Source organism: Protopterus annectens, chromosome 11.part0 (genome assembly GCF_019279795.1).
Source record: "Protopterus annectens isolate FY-2018-M chromosome 11.part0, PAN1.0, whole genome shotgun sequence".
Classification (NCBI taxonomy): Eukaryota; Metazoa; Chordata; order Ceratodontiformes; family Protopteridae; genus Protopterus; species Protopterus annectens.
The window spans coordinates 1075449247-1075464956 of record NC_056745.1 but is presented as its reverse complement, the minus strand read 5'-3'; positions in this window follow the sequence as shown (position 1 = coordinate 1075464956).

Genomic DNA, 15710 nt, shown 5'->3' with positions numbered 1-15710 from the left:
ATATATATATATATATATATATATATATATATATACGTGTATACATGTGTGTATATATAAGCTTAAGGCTAGGACTGTATGAACATATAACTAAGGTGAAATTGATGACAAGCCCATTTATGCTATATTTTTTTATATAAACAAATTTTGGTCATGCATTAAGCTTAGGCATACTACAGTTTTTAAATGAAAATATATTGTTTTATATTTTTTTATATTACAATATGTAATTATGCTGTGTTTTATAGCAGAGTCTAATATGCTTATATTATATATAGTGCTGAGGATATATAACTGTGACTACGCATTTTGCCTTTTTATGTCAAGTGGAGTGTTATTTAACATAGTATATTTGTCCTTTTGTTTAAAATGATTTGTTTAGTTGGCTATTGTTTATCTGATGAGGGTATAATGATATTCTCACAGGGTATACTGGTAAATCTATGGAAAACAGTAGTTAACAGACAATTGTTATGCAAACGGGCATACATTTATAGCATTTGTTGTTAGATCTATTTATGCTTAAAATATGCACGCTATTTGGATTTGCAATATTCGCTGATGATTCCTATTTGGTATATTATGGAAAAATGTAATCAGTATATGGATTTTACATAGCTATGCATTTTGCCGTATTTGAATGAATGCATACAGCATGATGACATCACTTTAGTAGCGTATTCACAAGGGACTAACAGAGTAGGTGCCTCAGCATATACAAGAAATAGATATACACAATAAATGCAAATTTGTTACTACTATTTTGGGTTGCCATGTGGATCTTGGCATTAATGTTGAGTGGATGTCACGATTATGTAAATTATAAGGTATAGAAGATATTTCATTTCTCTATCAAAGGAATGAATGTGAAGTTTACTTACTTTGACTTCTGCTTTTTTGAAGGGCTGAAAAGTGTTTTAGTTGGAAGATATAATCTTATTCCAGTTATATGAAGTCCTTATTTCAAAGGACTTTGATACAATAGTAAAACTTGTACGAGTTGATCTAGAAAGAAATTATAGTGGCATACTCGATTATGCTAGTTTTTAATAATGCATATGTGAGAAAGCCATGCGACTTGCAATTTAAATGTGAAATAAGTGCCCGATTACTTCTATAACTTAGTTTTATGGTAAATTTTTATTATTGTGATGCTATACATGAGAAAGCAGTCTGACAATTTGATTGTTGTTTTGAACTGTATAAGGTAACAATTAATGACGCTCATTAAGTAGGGGGCGTTTATGTAGTAGAATGATTTGCTAAAAGAAATATTTGAATTTAATGAGTAGGAGGTGATGTATATATAAATTTGTCTGGCTGTTCATAAGTCTTTGTTTGTATATGATCTGATGAAGCCATTATATGTGGTGAAAGCGCTTACCTGGAAATAAATGTGGTTTTGATTTTACTGGACGGTAATTCGAGTCGTGCTTCAGTGTACCGTTGCTGTTTTTAGCTGCTTTGTTTGTATATTACAATGGGACCTGTTCACCTGCTGGGGAATACTCTATTTTAGACAACTAAAACTTCACTTATCAAATCAATGGATCTGCTCCTGTACATATCCTGGACAAATGCCACTGTTATCTTGCCATATCATCAAACCATTTCTCTTCATTCAGAATCCTATACCCCACAACCAGTCTTCACAATACCTGAACAGTTTTACTAGCATCTCCCAGCTGTACACTTCATTTTGTGACACTGATCACCCCACCTCTATATTTCTAATATAAACCTTATTATAGCCTTATATATAATTGTCTGTGAATATGCTTTATACCCTACTTCTTAAATAGAATATTAATATTTTTGCCCTACATAATTTGTTCCCTCACCTCTATATCTTTTTTTACTGAATAAATTTTTATTGTTTTACAGAAACATAAACATATATACAGTATGCATGTCAAATAAATATTTACATAGTCAAAGCTTAAAGTGGAGAAACAAATACAAAAACAAACATTACAAAACCAACTATTATATAGGATGTCTATACTTGAAAAAAAAATGTTTTCTTGAATGTATCTTTGAATAAGATTATAATTTATTGCAATCTTCTGTTTCCAGCACTTGATTTACTTTCTGCCAAGAAATGCTTAAGGAAGTCGGTTGTCCTGTTCTTTCCTTGTTTTCAATTCCAACTGCGAGACTGATAAAACCATGTTCTTGAAATGTTTAAAATTGGGAGGAGTTACAGCTTTCCAGTTCTGTGTAATATTTTTCCTTGCAATAGCAAGGAGAGTCCACAAAATTACATATTTTTTCCTTGGAATACAAGAAGACACAGGTGCATTCAACAAAACTAGAGATTTTGTAAGTTGGAAATTATCAGTGAACAGTGCCTGTAACAAATAATACTTTCCGAATATTGTTTAAGTAAATGGCATTCATAGAACATGTGTTGCCAATTGGCTATTGATTGTGATTTACACCTCCAATATCTATTTTCTTTATTATATACTAGTTTTAATTTGTTTGCTGTTAAGTATGTTATATGTATAAATTGCCATGTGAAAAGCTGCCAATATAGTGATACAGATTTTAGTTATGGAGATGTAAGACTTAGTTTCTTATCTTTATCATCTGGCATTTTAACATTAACTGTTTCATAGTATTTCCATATATTTTGTTTATTATGAAATCTTGTTTCTTTAACTAATTTATACAATACTGATAAAATTCCTTTCCCATTTGTGGGAAATTCCATCAGTGTTATTAACTGCTCTATGAACTTAGGAACCTTTTCCCACCTCTATATCTTTGAATTTCTAAGCACTAATTGCATGATCTATTATCTGTCCGAAAAAACTACTAAAGCATCTCTTCAAATGCTCAGTGTTCAACATCTACTAATGCTTAAGTATCTTTTATACAGTAACAGTTGCCTCTACTTTCATATGAATGAAATATAATTAGCAAATGTGTGCGTAATTGTTAATGTGTATTATTAATGGTGATTGGTAATGTATGTTACTGAATGTCTTTTTAAAAATGTTTCTTATATGTTGAAGCTTTTTTCCCCGGGCCTCTGCTGAAAATGGGTTTTTGACTTAATCCAGCTGGACCAACCTGGTAAACAAAATCAAAATAAATAAGATGAATAAATAAATAAATAAAGTGCAGGGGCAGGTGGTAGGAAGGAAACGTTATGGTATCAAAGATAACGTACAAGACAGGAGCTGGGTGAAAACAAATGGAAAGTTAGGAAAGGAAATATTACCCCACAGGATGCTAAGACACAGAGTGGAGGGACTGAGGTTCCAGCCTCTCCTGGTAACTAAGCTTTTTAAGACATAAGATCTTCTTGGTTAGGAACCTCTTAGGCTTTTCATGTTTGTTGATATGATGAGAACGGTACATCACAAAGGTAGCATTGTACTTTATAATGGGTTTGACTGGTGCTGAAAATATAGGCAAGGTAACATCTTTGGCGCTAGATAAAATAGCTTTGCCTATTAATGTTGCAAAGTAGAAGGATTTCCTGGTTACAGTTATCATGTGCTAATCATGTGCTAATCAAAGGAGAGGGCACTGGCAGCCCAGCACTCAGGTTCCTGGGTATCCTTTTTTACTAAGGGGATATTATTCATGCTGCATGTTTTGGGTAGTTGCTGTTTTCTAAAAGAGATAACACTGTACTTTTTAGCCTTCAATTTAAGCCTATTATTTATACACTAGGTATTAACTAGGATAAGCTTTTTTTAATATCACAGATATTTGAGGGGATTTTGAATTATACTTAGTTTACAATCTTCTATAGATCTGGTTAACAAAGAAGTTAACAAGGTTTAACAAGCATGATCTCCCTTGATGAAGCCATATTGTTATGGGTCAAGCCTAATATGATTTTTGATATCATAATTAATGAGATTGGTTATGATACGTTCCATACCATTATAGATCAGACTAAGCAGAGTAGCTAGGGTAGGGTGACTGGAGAAACAGCACAGGGTGCAAAGTGTTTGGGGAGGCCACATTCAGCCAATCCCAATCTCTCATTAATGCAATACTGGCTTTTAAAATCCAGTATTGCATTTGTGGTCAAACCTAAACACTTTAGCGCTCCATGTGTGGTCTAACCTTAACTAAAACCTGAGCACTGTAACACATCATTAAAGCAGAGTATAAACTGTAGCAATAGTTTGTTGGAGGTATAGCAAGTACTACAGTTTAGAAAGAAGTTTTTTTTTTAAGTAAAATATGAGCACCATAGATCTCTGTGCAGCCAGAATATAAACTGCAACAACTGTTTGTTACATTTTTAGAAAGCAGTTTGCTACAGTTTAAACAGAAGCATTTTTAAACTAATACATGAGTGTTGTAATGCTCGACGCAGGCAGGGTATAAACTATATCAACTGTTTGCTACATTTGTAGCAAATAGTTTGCTGCTGTTTAAAAGAAAAAATGGATTTATTTTTTAATAAAATATTTCTTGAAGGAAGGCAGGGGATAGAGCTAGAACGTACAATGGCTTAAATTAAATTGGCTTATTGTAGTGAAGTACTTTTTTATCTTCACTTGAAGAGCTGACAGGGTAGGACACTGGTTCATAGTATCAGCCCAGGATGATCAGACTAGTAAGTTTGATTGGCTTATAGTTCCAGCATCCATGGAAGGGCCATCCTTGTATAGGGCAATCACCACAGCAAATTGCCAGGATTCAGGAAACATAACTTGTGGTTAAGCCTAAGTTAAACAATTTAAGGAGAGGTCAGATGAGAGCATGTTCAACACTGTTTATTAAGCAACCAAGTATGTCCTCAGAACCAATGGAGGAAGTATTTCTGATCTTTGATAACTCCTTAAGAACTTGTTCCTTAGTAATAATAAAAGTATAAAGGATTCTGGAATGAGTGGTGCTTGAATAAGGGTTTAAAGAATGAAGTTAGCAGAGCTCTTATTTCCTAGTATATTTCAATAGCATTTGGGTCACAGTTGGGGTGAGTTCATTAAGGGAAAACTCCACAACAGTTTTGAGTGTTACATCTTAGTTTTCTAACATAGCTAACAAAGGTCTTGTAGTTATCCATCACTTCAGAAGCTAATCTCAGTTCATTGATTGCTTTGCCAGTCCTTATAATGCTTTTCAGTTTTTTGGTGATGTTTTTTATACTATCACCATTCTGAGTTCTAGCCTTACTGTACCTTGCTATACAGTTTAAGAAGCTTTATCCTCTTGTTATAAAGTTTATTTATGTTGCTTGACCACCAGGGGAGTTCAGCTTTAAATTCCCCATTGTATTTGGCCTTAGTTGGTGCTGCTAGATCTGTGCATTTGTCTAAATGGGAACACAACTCCATAATGAGCTGGCTAGTATATTGAGGCCAGTATTGGTGATGACATTGTTAAATGTACATGCTTCATTGTATAATTGTATGAAGTTCACATTTTGAAGTCCTTAATTACACAGACATTTGGTTACAGGTATGGTGGTTATGAAAGAAATTGTCATGTGTTTGTGGCCCTGCTTCACTGGGGAAGGAGATACTAGTGAAGTGGAACATTTACAAGCAATATTATATTTTTCAGGAGTATATCAAAAATATTTTGCTCCCCATACATATATTTACTGTGTTCATGAGTGCATTGAATTTATTTGAAGTTCTTTGCAAGTTAGGTATCTGTATCAGTGTATCAGTATTTTGATTAGTGCGGTTTTAAATGTATGGACACATATTCCAGGTCAGTATTGAAAGTCTCTTTGTGTTAATTAGTCGGTTTGTGTTGAATGGCATCAAAGGAAGTGATGTGTGTGTGTGTGTGTGTGTGTGTGTGTGTGTGTGTGTGTGTGTGTGTGTGTGTGTGTGTGTGTGTGAGTGTGTATGCTTGTCTTGTAATAGATTGTCATCCAGTCTAGGTGGAGTGTTAGATGAGATTATCTACCTTGCAGAAATGGAGTGACAGGATAGTATGTGGCTCACCCCATGACTCTGGATTAGGCAAGCAGGTAACTGGAGAATGCATGCATAAATGAATGAATGAATGACCATACCAGAAAGGCTTTTCCATAGCCAGCACAATAGTTCGTCATCTACTTTAGTCCAAACTTTGCCAAACAGAATTAGATAAGCTCTCTAATCATACCATTCTGTGTAGGACTCTCTTTCTAAAATATTTAGCAGAGTGTGAGCAAACAAGTTGTCCATGAACTTTTGACATTACAGACTGTGGTTAGGTATTACTTTGTCATTAGAATCAACCACTTAAACATTATGTTTTTATCTTGCTGGTAGCTTGTCTGTGTCTGACGTGCTCTTACAGGGCTAGCCCTACAATAATGATGCTATAATGTAATGAAACCCTCAGTGAATGCATCATTTAAATTAAAACAGATATAGAAATGGAGTGCTAGAATAAGTTTTGTAGACATATATTCTGAAGAGTACAATTAAAACTGCTAGTTTGAAGCCCCCAACCACCCCAGTAGCAGTTCACTAGTTCTGCTTTCCTTAATTCACTATAACATTAAATCCTTGCATGGGATCCATACTGAAACAATGGAAAATTCCTGCTAATGAAGGTACATTCACAACATGATTAATGCTGAAGTGAAAAACTGTTGAAATAAATTCTTTATCAGAGTAATTTTCTCAAAAACAGACTTTGACTAAAATGTTACAATTCTATATGCCCTTTCTCAGCACCCTATCCACATCAACACAAGTGGAGGCTGTACCCCCAATTAATATAATCAATGCAGAGTTCACTCCTCATACTTGAGCCTGTCTGGCATGTGGGAGGTAGGTTGGCAACAACCACTCATGTGTTGGTCAGGGCTGCATCAGGTTAGTGTATGTCTGAAGGGAAGGATTGACAAAGGACTGCCTGTATATCTGTCCTTTCAGGAATTTCTGGTGTGCAACTCCAGCAACTTGATAAAATGTGTTGTTTACTGGCAAATCTCTGAGGACTGAAAGCACTAAATGATGACATACATTTAAGTTTCAGATTTCATGTCATTCAGGAAATGTGTGCTGACACAAATCCTGTTATACTAGCAGCTTTCTAAGTTTATAAGAGGAATATTTAAAATATGTCCCTATTTTTGGGCCTTTGTCCATATTTCTTGCACTTACAGATTTTGAGGTACATTTCATAGGTTGCTGTGGTGGATGATCAAGAACAAAGGCTAAACACTGGGCTGATATCAGTAAAGTAGCTGCCTCTGACAATGATGTTAATTGACACAATCCAATGACATAATGGCATTGACTGTAACACTACAAGGAAGAGATCACCCACAGCCACCATTACAGAAGTATTTTAGAGATACAGGCTGAGCACATCAACCTCAGCATGTCTTACTGAACATCATCTACATGAAAGACACTCACAGAAACTGCCTATGTCTGCAGTGCTCACAGCATCCAAAATGTGATGTAAGGATACCCACCACTAAGAACAGATGCAGAGGTGGTTAGGTGTCGCCAATACTTTAGGGCTGTCTTTGTTAGGGCAATGATGCTTGGTTTTAACCAGCAGATTCACAGGTCAGTGATTCAGGGACAATTGATTGCTACCCATTAATAGTGAGTTTGTTCAGTGTATTCTAACATGATATCCACATGACACGGAGTATAGAAAGAGGGAGTAGAAAACACTACTGAAGGCACTGGTGGAAAATGTTGCTTGCATAGGAATCTCTATGAGAAATACTGTAGCTGCCATCAGATCTGCCTGCAGATAACATACCTACTCTGCTTATGAGAGGGTACAGATTTGGGGAGCCCAGGCACAGATCTTCCCAAGTCAGAACACAAAAAATGTTGGTGAAATAATGTCATTGTCATCTGTGGGCACACAGCCTGCTACACTCAGTCATGTGCATCATCAAATTTGTGGGCAATGATGCTCATCAGGATTATAACATAGTAGAGAACATCAGAGTGAATGCTCACATTGATATTTTTATCCCCTCCCTGCCATGATTTGCACAAAATTGCAGCACTACAAGACACCATGGTGGACAATGCTGCTGGTCACATCATGGCAGCTTGACCTACTACTGAAGGATGTGATCCCTGACTCCCCACAGCCTTCCAGAGCACATGGCTACTGTTTTGTTCTCCAATAACCCTACCCCATCTCATACTATTGCACATACATGTCACTGTGTAATGCCATCTGTACAAGTGAAGATGACTGTGCTTTGCTCCCAACTAACAAGAAGGTGTGTGGCGATGTCTGATGCACAACATCCCCACTGCCATGCAGGGTCTTGAATAGCCTGTGAGTGTGATAATGCATTCATCATTTTGCTCTGTGTTGTCTGTGTCAGAGCCCATAGTTGTGGACTTGATGGAACCTCATTGCCAGTGCTGTAATGTATCAGGCTACATGGAGAACACAATATAAAGGTTTCTTGGAGATTTCTGGGTGTATTGTACTGCCTCACCTAATATATAGAGGCAGTGAAAGTGCTCTTTGAAATCTGAATACCCGCTCCACTATATTATGTGTTTTGGCATATGCTGCATTATAGGCCATTTCCTGCATGATCATGGGGTTTCACATGGAAGTCACCAGCTAGGGTCTAAGGCATATCTAGCATTAACCTGCAGCAAACAACAAACTGCAAATTATATGTGGCCGGCCCCCTACATCTATAGTGCATGTGGCCATAGACCTGCCTCCCTAGTATGTTTATGCACCTTCTAACTAGATGACAGTCTAGAAAATTTCTTCAAAGTAACATTTCGCATTGTTTGGAAGTGTGCAAGATGTGTGTCATTGGAACTGGCCATTATGAGTATAGGCATACAATGCATAATGCGCTGGACATTACAGACTGCCTGGAAAGTAAGGGAGTGGAAGTACTTCCTGTTGATGCACTGCAGTCCCTGTGGAAAAGGTAGGGAAACTTGGATGGCAAAGTATTGCTCTGATAACTTCATTGAAATGGATAACATTACAAAAAGTCCGCCTGGTTCTGATTGCCTCCTTTGCATTCCTAGGGGTTCAAATATGTTCCTCCACATGCTGCAGCATAATGTTGAGGAACTAGTTTAGGATTTGTAAGTTGACTCCTGTGGTATGCCTACTGTGCCCCTAGTAGGTCACTGAATTGTCCCTGCAGAATAGAGGGATTTAGCTACACATTCCTTAATATCCACAGGAATGGTCATATTATGCACACCAATTGATTTTACATTGGGGTAGCACAATTCAGTAAGGTTCTTAACAGTCTTCTATCAATACAGAAATAGTCCACAGCCAGCTGGTGGAATGTCAGGCACAGTCTGTACCTCTTTCATTGGCCTGGACGGTTGTGATCTGCAACATTGCAGGCACTGACTCCAATGGTGACCAGTAATACATGCTGCTAAACTATCACCGCAGCTAATCCAACATCACTCCTCTCATGTACACCTTCATTTTCTACTTTTTAAAATCTTTATTAAATTACTAGTTAAGACATAGGCAAACATACATTAATAGAAAAGAAAACCATATTAACATTTTTTCATGTACATACATTGTACATCATATACCTTTTCTTTCTTTGTAGTTATCATCAGTCCAACATTACATCAATGGCTGAATCCCCTGCCTTCATTTAAACCTCATTCTTTCCCCTCTTTCTGAACACTATTCTGCATGTATTGTTTCCACAATTTCCATTTATTTCGATGTAATTTGCCCTTTCCCTTTTCTAAATATAACTCTTCTAGTTCTTTTATAATATTCAGTACTTTAAATGCAGTTGGTTTAGACCTAGATTTCCATTTTCTAGTGATTGCTTTTTTCGGTAGCCAAAGAATTAAACTTAATAAGGCTTTACTATAACTAGGCAATTCAAATCCTGTGTCCCAGCTCACAAATATCATATCCATAGTTACAACAATTTGCTCACCCAATATTTCTAACAGTACTCTGTAGGGAATTTTTAAACTCTGCCAACTCATTATACTCTTAAAACACGTTCCCAGTTATTTCTTTCTTCCCCATCACCCCTCTAACATTTGCTATCTACCTGAGGAAAAATTCTTTGAAGTCTGCTTGTGGTATAAAAATACCTATGCAAACACTTTGAAACAAATATCCTAAACCTTCTGGACTTTGTAGCATGTTTGGGAGCCATAAATATGTCCTCCTATAGTTCCCTTGTAAATTGCTTTTCCAGTCTATCTTACCAATATTTTCTAACATATTTTGATTGATTTGTATAATTACCATGCAATATTTTATATGCCCTACTATTTATCCCTTTTTAACAGCAGCTTTAGTCCTACATTTAACTAAAAACTGAACTAGAGCAGGTCTTTCACCAAAGATTCCCTTATCCCTTTCTATTTGCCTATACCCTGACATCAATCCCTGGTAGGGAAGGCAGTCTCTAGTCTGCAGTCTGAATATCTTCTTGGCCTCCTCCCACCCTATTACCTTTTCCTCTCTAGTTATTTGCTTCAGAACCTTGGTTCCTTTACCAGTTTTCTCCATTACAATCCAGCCACCTCCTACCTATTCTCTGTACTCATACTTGCAATCATCCCTACTGGCAAAATCTCCATTATCGTGTTGGCTTAGTACTTAGAATACTTTCTGCTACTTTAAGAATATAATATAAATATTGTTCTTATTTTCCTTAAGGATCTGCATTCAAAATCCCATTATCTCTCTTTATTTCTTGAACCCCCCCCCTCCACACACACACACACACACACTTCATCTTCATCCCTTTCCATTTCGAATTATAATCTGCTACTTGCGTTATGTAACAGAACTTTAACTGTGTGTCTCCTTTATCCTTTCAAATCAGGTAATCCTAAGCCACATTGTTCTATTGGAAGGCTCAACTTATGCCACATAACTCTTGCTCACTTCCCTTCCCAAATAAATTGCTTCCACTCTTTATTAATTATTGTTCACAACTTATCCTCTGTTTGATAAAAATATACTTGACCTGCATATAAAATTAAAGGGGCTAAAACATTTTCACTGCTTGTATCTTACTATCCATATCCATGAACAAGAGCTTTCAGTTTCTCACTTTTTATTATATTTTCTTTAGTCTCTTCCCACGTATCCTTAGCTGCCAAACCAGAAGCCTTTTTAATCCATACTCTTAAATACTTCATCTTATCATGTCCCCATAAATATAGGTATTGTTGAACCAATTCATGTGAGGGTATATAATTGATGCTTACAGCCATTGTTTAATTTCCACCAATTTTATATCCTTAGAAGACTTGAAACTATCTCTATATGTTCCACAACACTGAGATTTCCTTTTCTGGATTTATCAGGTACAAAATAATATCATCTGCAAGCAAAGCCAGCTTTTCTTCATTAACATACCAGTTATATCCTTGCATTTCTGAGTCCCTTATTTTTTTGCCAGTGACTCTAAATATAAAGCAAATAAAAAAAGGGGAAAGAAGACAATTCTGCCTTGTTCCTCTGTTCAAATGCAACTAATCAGGGAGGATACCTCCCACTTTAATTCATGCCTCCAATCCTTCATATATCCTAATTAACCATATTACTGAATCAGGAACTTTAAATGATTACATTGCCTTTCTCATAAAATCGCAGCATTATCTGTTGAATGCTTTCACTGCAGCAAGACCCACCAACAACAGCAGTATTTTCTTACATTCTGCTTCGCTTCAGATCAGCATTGCTCTATTAATATTGTTAAACATTTGCCTACCTTCCACAAAATCAGACTGATCCATATCTATGAATTTTGGCAACACCTTTGCCATTATTTTAGCTAGTATAAACAGACACTTTATAATCATGGTTTAAACTTGGAAAGGGTCATCTGTGATGTCCCCATGCTAAGCCAGTAATCAAGGAGCCTGAATCCTCACCGCTGACACTGAAGAGGGGCATGTACTTGGAATACAAATGGATACACTCAGTATTTCCAGATGCAGACCTCTCTGCATCAAGCACAAATTCCTTTAAGAGGACACAGGGAACACACTCAGTCTGGGATCTAGATCTCTCTATCTGTCTCCCTCCAGGTCCCCAGTAAGACTTCCCACTGGTACAGCTGTAGGGTTAGGTCCTCAGCCAACTATCAAAGCCAAGTCCTCCAGCACCCTCTCTGTAAGCCTAGTGCTTGGTGTCCCTGATCCAAGTAGCTGACACACGCACAACCTGTGAGATTTGATTTTTCACACACACACACACACACACACACACACACACACACACACACACACACACACACACACACACACACACACACACACACACACTCACACACACATGTACCTGGGAAAGGCTGGTACAAATGTACCTGCTGTGTCCACTTCTGCCCAGAGTACAAGGTAGTTATCACTGCCACCAGACACTCCACAATCATCTACTCTAAGGCCCTTAACAAAGGGTCTCCAATTATACTGTGCAATATTAATAGTAATACAAATGGTAGTAGTTGACCAAGACAGCTAGACCTTCTGGAGTGTCCCACACAGTGTCACCAAATAAATATGTGCAAATATTCTCAATGGTTAAATGCCTTCTACAAGGACTATCTAGAATCAAAGTTGTAAATATATTTAATAATAAATAATAGATGAGCATGAAAATACTACTACTACCACCACTAGGATATACTTCTTTTCTGTGGAATGTGGGGTACTCACAGGTCCCACAATATCCATAGCCACCCTCTGAAATGGTTCTTCAATCACAGGCAAAGGCATCAAAGGAGCTTTGACCTTGTCTTCTGCCTTGTTTACTTTTTGGCACTGCTCACAGGTCCTGCAGTACCTGGATACACCCCTGGCATTCCCAGGCCAATAAAAGTGCTGCATAATACATCTCTTGGTATGCTTTATGCCCATATGACCTGCAAAAGGAATGTCTTTACCTCACTACCTTCTGTTGCATTACCTCACCTTCTAGCCCTCCCTCAGGGGTCCATTCTCTAAACAGTAACCCTTTGTTCCAGTATACAGGGTCACATTTTCCTTGAGAATCAAGTGCCTCCCTAGTTACTTCCCTCAAGCATTATAAAGTATGGTCTGAGAGCTGAGCCTGTCTCAACTCTATCTTTATGACTTTTCACAGCTCTGCTTCCACAGGAAGTCTGCTATCTTCTTACAGCGGTGCCTCACTGTTAGCCAGGGTACTACCACTTACCTCTGCCTTTGCAATCACCCTGTCCAAGGGAATATCAGTGCCTACCAGCAGCTGTGGCTCATCTTCAGGCTGACTGCTACAGGATAGCTCCCTCCCTGAATTAGCCACTTCACCAGTCCTGGCTTCAGGGGGTGTGGTATCTGGGTCTCCCCAGGGTACCAGACCCACATGCCTGTTTCCAAGCCTGACTGCATGTCACTACATGTACACAAGGTACTTCATTATAAAAGTCATTCCCTATCAAGACATCTGCAGGGATATCCTCAAACACACCTACTTGCTTGCTTCCTTTTCCACCCTCCCAGTCAAGGTGAACCCTGGCTAAAAGCATTTGGACTGGGATCCCTCCTAAAGCTCTGACTGGAGTGGACTGACCATGCAAGTACTGCTCCTCTTTTATAACCACTGTAGGCTTCACAATGGTTATATCAGAGGCTGTGTCTGTCTTACCAGTGGCCTGTTTTCCATACACCAAGATAGAATACAAATTATGGTGGTAGTTTAATACCCTTGTTGTCTCCAGACATCTTACCACTGGCATTCTGTTATTCCCACTGGCTGGCTCCCCTACCTTTTGTTCCATGCATTGCCTCTGTGGGCATCTATGTGCTACATGGCTCCACTGGTTATATTTGATCCTGGCCATGTACCTGAACTAGTGGCTTCCCCTGTTACTGGCAGACTCTGTTGTGGTGGTTTAGGCTGCTCACCATGGGTTCTCTTATATCCATGTGCAGCACTGGCTATCCCTTTCCTGTACAATGATGCCCTGCTTGCTAAGTAGAGATCCTTATTTTTCCCCAGCTCATCTGCAGAGCTGCATTCCACATCTGCCAACCAGATTCTTATGTCCTCATGCAAAGTGCTAAGGGCTTGTTCCCTCACCAAAAGGTCTGGAAGCCCTTGAAAAGCGTTGACTTGACACCCACTCACCCACCTATGAAAATAAGTGCTTCACTCAACAATATAATCACACACACTTTCATCTGCCTTGCGTCTATGCTCTCAGAACTTTTTTTCTGTAAGCTTCTGGTGTTAACTTAAAACATTCCAATAAATATTATTTTAACTGCAGCATAGATTAAGCAATCAGTGTCAGACAATGTAAAAACAGCAGTTACAGATTTACCAGGATTAAGGCGGTCAGGAACTGTACCTAGAGCCCTTGCTCAACATTGCACTGTTTACATACCCTTTCAAATATATGACTAAAACTATCAAAATTATCACCCTCTGTAAATTGTGGAAGACATTTACCGACCTTTATTGCTTCTGGGGTCTGATTATTCCCTTCCCCATTACTTCCATTACCCTGATGAAGAGTCATCATCTCCCTCTCATGTTGACATTATTTCTCCTTTTCTTTGGCTTCCAAATGCTGAATTCTCTCATTTTCTTTGGCCTCCAAACACCACAGTTTCTCACTTTCTTCAGCATCCAAATGTAACAGTCTCTGTGATGATTCTAGTTCCAAACATGTGGCCTCCAGTTCAAGTCCCTTTAATTCCAGATGGATTTTTAAGTCCTCTGAGAAAAAGTCAAACTGTTCTGTTTCTGAAAACTGTACATCTCTAGTGCCAGAGTGGCCGTCTTCCTGGTTGCTGGTCTGTGCTGCAGCTGTGATTAAGGCTACAATAATTTCCCCTTTAGTCAGGTAGGCATGCACCAGTCCTTTTGTTTGGCACATCTCAGCCAACTGGTTCCTTGTCAGCTTGCCATAATCCTCTGTTGACATCCTCGTCTGCTTCCCTGACTAACTAAGCTTACAAAAAGTAAATAAATAAAACTATTGTGATATGAAACTCTGAATGTCTACTTTGTGGCTGCCTGAGAGTACACCCTTTTTAGTGACAACTGCTTACAGGCTACAGGAGTTCAATTAATATCCCACCACTGCTCACCAGTTTGTGATGCGTGATGGTCTCACCACTGCCAACCAATATATGATGTGAACACACTGGGCCAGTAATCAAGGACCCTGAATCCTCACCACTGACAATGGAGAGGGATGTACACTTAGAATACAAATGGATACACTCAGTATTTTCTCTGTGTATCAAGCACAATTTCCCTTAACAGCATAAAGGGGCACACTCAGTCCAGGGTCTGGATCTCTCTATCTGTCTCCCTCCATGTCCACAATAAGATTCCCCACTGGTACAACTGTAGGGGTAGGTCCTCAGCCAAGTGTCCAAGCCAAGACCTCCAGCACACTTTCTGTAAGCCCAATGCTTGGTGCACTTGTTTCAAGTAGCTGAGACACACACACTGTGAGATGTGATTTATTACACACACTCACACACCTGGGAAAGGCTGGCACAGATTTACTTGCTGTGTCCCCTTCTGCCCAGAGATAAGGTAGTTATCACCACCACCAGACTCTCCACAATCAGCTACTCTAAGGCCCTTAACAAAGAGTGCCCAATTATACTGTGTAATATTAATACTAATACAAATGGTAGTAGATGACCAATATAGCTAGGCCTTCTGGAGTGGCCCACATAGTGTCACCAAACAAATATGTGCAAATACTGTCAAAGGTTAAATACTTTCTACAAGGACCAGCCACAATAAAATGTTTGCATATATTTAATAATAAA